The sequence below is a fragment of the Triticum urartu genome, chromosome 3 (genome assembly GCF_003073215.2).
Source record: "Triticum urartu cultivar G1812 chromosome 3, Tu2.1, whole genome shotgun sequence".
Classification (NCBI taxonomy): Eukaryota; Viridiplantae; Streptophyta; class Magnoliopsida; order Poales; family Poaceae; genus Triticum; species Triticum urartu.
In genome coordinates, this window is record NC_053024.1 from 579,306,924 (window position 1) to 579,313,582 (window position 6,659).

Genomic DNA, 6,659 nt, shown 5'->3' on the forward strand with positions numbered 1-6,659 from the left:
TAGCTGGAAATCAGTGAGGACCTTGCGCTAAAAAAAACAGTTGGTGAAAAATAGTGGTTGTTTTCCAACGTTGCCAATACTCGTTACCCACAAAAAAAATGCTCATATCTCACAGACGGTAGAGCACCTAAGCAGTGTCGTCAGGGAAAATGGCCGGCAAAAATCGATTTAGAAATATGAAGGCCAAGCACGTGCGGTGAACCTCACGTGCGGCACAGGAAATTTGGGAGCGACGCGATGATAGCTGGGAGGTGGATCAGCGGATGAGCATCTTGTGCTGTCGTACAACACAAGATGCTGAAGTATTTGGATGCTGTTCATATGCTCGGTCTAAATAGGATACAATGGTACATTTGATACGATGCCAAAACAGAGAACCGCTTTCTGCAGTAGCTTGTATCAGGATATATTAACTCCCAACTTTGCAGTACATAATGACTGGCAAAGAAAAATGTTGCCCCCCTTTACGTGCCTTTGTTGAAACTCTTTGTGGCTCGGTAAAAACCATCCAAAATCCTCAACTCAACTTACATATACAGCACACCACAAGTCATTTATCAACCAAATGATGAAAACGTTATGTCTCGTAATTTGTACTTCCTCCGTAAAGTAATATAAGAGCGTTTAGATCACTACTTTAGTGATCTATAAACACTGTTATATTACTTTACAGATGAATTAGATGAGATACAACACAGGGGAGTATTCAGGCAAAATAGTCACATCAACATTCAATCAGCTGAACTCCACCTCTACCAAAACTGTGTCAATGTGCTGCCGTTGCCACAGAGATCCAGGTGTGGTATAGTCCATGAGTTTTTGGCCTGGAAAACACAGAGTCAGTAAAGCGCATACCATTTTCTTACAATATAGTGCATGCTTCGAAAATAACATGGGAAAACCTAGGAATACTAACTATAAACTCCTTCAATAAAAAAGAACTTGAGGGTGAGGCAGGGGAGCGATCTACTCACAAATGAATATTCTGGAGATCAATCTCGTTAAACAAATTGATGTAGAAACGGAACCCATCTGGACTGACATCCCTGCAGAGGAGACCTGAGAATATTTTTTATATTGGTTAGTTCATTCAGTATGGAACTAAATACATGTCTTGCCAATACTTGAAAGGAGCAACTGCAGGACACCTTTGTTTTCTGCATTTAGAAGATGCTCCTTTGCTAAAGCTGGTGCAATCCCCAGTGTAAATGCAGCGTCGCTGGGGCTTATTCCTTTCAGAAGAGCGTCCGGCTTTTGCGCGAGTGATGATATTCTTGCAAATACCTGTTTTTATCGGGGGGAGATCAGTATGTGATTATGCTACTACTAAAGATGGTAGGTGCAACGCAAGTGGCGACAAGTCAACAAGTGCATGGAAACATGTGGATACACACTAACAACAATTAACCAGAACCAGTCATTCATTTCATACTTTTGGTTAAAACTATGATTTGTGCAGGAATCAGATTTGCCAGGTCAAGAGAGAAAATCAAGGCACAGTATTTGTATGGCTGCTATATGTCATGCAGCGTTATGATATGAATATAAATGACATTTGGACTTATCATTGCCACGGCATACCTCATCATCACTATGCGTCTTGGTCTGGATGACCTTCACTCCACTATCAAATTTCCGGAGCATTACTGGGCTGCTTATTACAAATCAACATCTATAAGCAAAACATCAAAACCATAATCAATGGCTGGCAACAAACCAGCTGAAAAGATAAATTCTCTGTTTTTACAAAACCATATCTAGGGATTAGATTACTCTTGTTTTTATATCATCTTGGATTTGTATATTTTGACAATTAAAGGCTTCAGCAATTATATCAAGAAAATGATATACATACACATCAAATTTCTCCCAAAGGGAGCAAGCTTGCAAAAGATCCTCTGGTGAGATCAACTCTAGAACAAACAAAAAATCAATTTCAGAACGCAAGTGACAAGGGAATTTCGTACAGATATTCATCAGCAAAAGCACAGACCTGTTCCCCTAGCACGGTTGAAGAGACAGTAGACATCGACTAGTGCCATCATACCACCTGCTCTCTCAACTGGTACTCTTACAAAGTCAGCCAGCTGATTATGAAGAGGATAAAAGAAGGCTCAGTAAGTCTATTTCTTAGTATGTGGCGTAACAGAAGAAAAATCTGAAAATGAAAACAAAACAGCTTTCAAACTAGAAGAAAACTATGAAGGCGTGAACAGTTTCTGTGTTGCTACCAACTGAATATGCAAGAAAGATGTAAGAGGTTTTCCCTGTATCTTTAATGGATGGGAAGAACCCCTAGCCCCGCCAAACACAGGGCAGGTTTTGTTTTTCTCGGAGGGATTGTTTCACTAGCTTGAAGGGAACTGAAAGGTGATCGAACATCGGCCCAGGTTAACTGAAAGCTATTACCCAACTAGCTAAACAAGGTCTAGAAGGGGTCCAAATTTGATCAAGTTCATGCATAGGCAGAATGAAAATATGGAAGCACACAAATGACCAGCAAGTATTATTCAATATGGGTATAGTAAAAGGCAAGGAAGATGGCTGTTTCCATCCAGCGCAGACATTTTATACCGGAAATTACTCCGTGCTTGCGTTATTTGGTGATAAAGCCCCCAGGTAAACATTTAGCAATTGGCATATGATTTTCCAAATACATGCATTATTATTTGCATTGCAATTCAGCTGCACACTAAGTGAGATTTTCCACCACAAGTTCTGGAAAACCATGAACAAGCACGAATTACCTGTCGTGAAAGCTGCTGATGGTACAAAGCACCAGCAGTTTCCTTTGTCACAGGAGACACGATGCCTACGCTCAATAGCAAATCCTGCAAGTCTTGCTTAGAACCCATCTCTTCGTCATTAGAATTCGATTGAGCAGATGAGTTCGTCAATAGCTTTTGCCTCATTTTCTCTGCCAGCTCCATCATTTCCTTGGCTTTGCTCTGTGTAGGAAGAATGTTTCACAAAATTACGACCGGTTCATTGCAATTTAGAGCCTGTCATCCAATCTCAGATGCTTGTACTCCGTCATAAACTCTATAAATGATAACACCATCTGAAGCATGAACCAGGAAAGAGGAACGAACCATGAGGGCGTTGAGATCCTGGAAGGCATCCTGCAAGTTCTGCCCCGCGCTCTCCCACGTCTCCTGCTCCTTCCGCAGTATCCCCGCCACTCCAACCACGGGCATCCTGATCGCCAGATCCTCCTCGGCTGGGGCGGCTCCCTCAGCCACCGGGGCGCCACTGGCCGGAGCAGCCGAGGCGGTCGCCTCCCAGGCCCTCGCGCGGATGGCCTCGAGCAGCCTCCCGTAGAACACATCCACGTCCGCCTTGCAGGTGACGACGACGGCGACGACCTCCGACCGCGACGGGGGCAGGGAGATCTGGATGCGGATGCGCGGGTGATGCGACGACGACGAGGAGGACGAGGAGGAGAAGAGGGAGCGGAGTGGGTTGTGGTTGTGCCTGCGGGTGGGGCGGGTAGGTGTGGATGATGGACGCGAGCGGGAGGGCGCGGGCGGAGAGGGAGGCCTCGTGGAGGAAGACGAGCCGGTGGGAGGTGAGCACGAGGAGGCAACCACGGAGGGGCGCGAGGCGGGGGTTCTCCTCGGGCTCCAGGTCGACGAGCGGAAGCAGGTGCCGCTCGATCTCGCCGGCGGACAGCACCGGCCGGCCGGACGCCATGACGGTCGCGGCCGGGAGCCAGTCGGCTGCGGCGACGGACATGGTTGTGGAGAGTTTGGACTTTGGAGGTTTCCCCCCGTGTTTTTGTGTAAAAAATGTTGTTGTTTGTTCGGCCTCGTCAATTTAATCGAAGTTTCAATTCTGTTCCAAGTCAAACCTTTTTAAGTTTGATCAAGCTCGTAAATAAATATTAACATTTAAAAACACTAATTAGTCTCACAAAAAAAATCATAAAATATATTTTTACGCTATGCAGATTTGGGGTTGTAGATTTTAACCCAACTTTTTGATTGGTTAGTCAAACCTAAACAAGTTTGACTTATGGTATCTCCCGCAAAAAAAGTTTGACTTATAGCAAAACTAGAATTTCAATTAATTTAAAGCGAAAGTAAATACAAGAAGAAAGTGTTGATTATGTAAAGCAACAACTTAAATGCAACTTATAACAATTGATCAGGAACATAATATACCGGTTCAACAATTTTTAATAAGTTAACATGTTGGCATCGAACTTGTAAGACTAACATGGCAAGAAAAACAATATTATGCTTTGCTTCTCTACCAACAATATCCACCTTGATGGACCATGACAACAATAGCAATAATGATGGATGGTGTCCGACACAGTTAGTACATAAGGGTCAACAATCTCACTCGAAACATCCGCAAGCTTCTCAGCAACAACCGCTTACCCTACCACACCTCTAGCATGTTGCAGAGTATGGATATCTACTCGCGCGCGCGCACACACACACACACACACACACAGAGAGAGAGAGAGTGCACTGAACCTTATTCTCCAACATGAGCTCGCAAGTCCCACACCCTGTTGCGTCCATCTAGGCATTCATAAGGAATAAGCATGAGCGCTACTTTAGGGATATTGGTTATTACCATACCTCTCGAAGATAGGTACCAAACTACCGGCGAGAGACCACCTACAAAAAAGATGGTGCTGGCCTCTGCCAAAGGAAAGAGCACTCACACATCAAAGAAAGAAGACACATGAGCACATATCCTGGCTCAGTAGATAGGAAAATTCCATTATAGTCATTCATATTCATCAACAAGGACAGGTAGGCAAAATGTAGGGCTCTTACCCATCCAGAGGCTGGAATCTAGGTAAAGTGTAAAATCATTGTGTCACCATCATCGTTGATGAGATCCCTTTGAAAAACATCCCTTCTCCTTACAATTATTTCACGACTATTGTCACATTGTCAACAAGTACCAATTTCGTGACACCGTCCACTAGATCACAGGCGGCATTCGATTCCTCCGCCCCTCAAAAACAACAACACACTTCACTCCCACTGCTTTCCCACAAAATTCCAACCCCGCCTCCACGCGAATTTAGAGCATCTACATCCGGAGTTGCCAAATATGACTCCTTATATGTCTGCGGACCCCTCATTTGTCCACCATTGCAACCAGACTCCTCATTTGAAAACCCTCATTTTCATACTACTCCATGCAGCATCCATTCCATCTACGTACTCCATAATACATGATGTTGGGGAATGTAGTAATTTCAAAAAAGTTTCTATGCACACGCAAGATCATGGTGATGCATAGTAACGAGAGGGAAGAGTATCGTCCATGTACCCTCGTAGACCATAAGCGGAAGCGTCATGAGAACGTGGTTGATGTAGTCGAACGTCTTCACGATCTGACTGATCCAAGTACCGAACGCATGGCACCTCCGAGTTCAGCACACGTTCAGTTCGTTGACATCCCACGAACTCCGATCCAGCAGAGCTTCACGGGAGAGTTCCGTCAGCACGAGGGCATGTTGAAGGTGATGATGTTGCTACTGACGCAGGGCTTCGCCTAAGCACCGCTACGATATGATCGAGGTGGATTATGATGGAGGGGGGGCACCGCACACGGCTAAGGGATCAATGATCAACTTGTGTGTCTAGAGGTGCCCCCTGCCCCCGTATATAAAGGAGCAAGGGGGGGAGACCGGCCGACCCTCTATGGCGCGCCAGGAGGAGGAGTCCTCCTCCTAGTAGGAGTAGGACTCCCCTCTTTCCTAGTCCTGCTAGGATGGGAAAAGGAAGGGGGAGAGGGAGAAGGAAAGGGGGGCGCTGATGAAGCTATGTACCTAGGGTAGGGTCATGGATCTGTCCAAGATACCCTCCCCAAGGACATCTCTAAAGGAACCAGAAGCGGTCGAAGCAAAATCATCATCCACTCGACCGTGAAGCTATGTTCCACTCGACAGTATAGAAGACACTCGACTATGCGAACAACCACTCGACGATACAAGAAACCACTCGGAGTGTAGAAGGCCTAACGTCACTCAGGATGACAACGGTCGGTCATTCACTCTGTAACCTTAAAGATCATTTATATCTCTTTATTACTAGCGTTACCAGTAACGCCCTTCCTTAATGTACATTGATCCCTTTGTAACGTGGGCTGGCTTGGGTCCTGGCGCACTCTATATAAGCCACCCCCCTCCTCCGGGAAAAGGGTTCGCACCCTTTGTAATTCACACGCATATATCCAGTCGACCGCCTCCGGACTCCGAGACATAGGGATGTTACTTCCTCCGAGAAGGGCCTGAACTCATAAAACTCATGTGTACAACTCCTCCATAGCTAGGATCTTGCCTCTACATTCCTACCCCCTATTCTACTGTCAGGCTTAGAACCACGACAGTTGGTGCCCACCGTGGGGCAGGTGTCTTAGCGACTTTTTGGAGAAGTTGCAATTTTTCCGATCCCCTTCATCATGGTTTCGGGCGGAGGTTTGGCTGAGGGCCGCGAGATCCGTCTCGGCGCGCTCGTGTTTGTATCCGACGACTCCGCTTGGCTTCAGGAGGCTCCACTCGACGTTGACGCACTCCCCGCCCGCGAGGCGACGCACTTTCGCGCGTGCGTCCGCGGCGTCCTCCTGCGGCAGCCGTTGACCCAGTATCAGTCGGCTCCAGCAGCTTTCCCCCTCCCCGCGGCCCGCCG

The 6,659-nt window shown here is 46.3% G+C and overlaps 1 pseudogene; it reads right to left on the minus strand.

The window, feature by feature from the left end:
* Positions 1-381: 381 nt before the first annotated feature.
* Positions 382-3,777, minus strand: LOC125545132 (annotated as a pseudogene).
* Between the last annotated feature and the right edge of the window lie 2,882 nt (positions 3,778-6,659).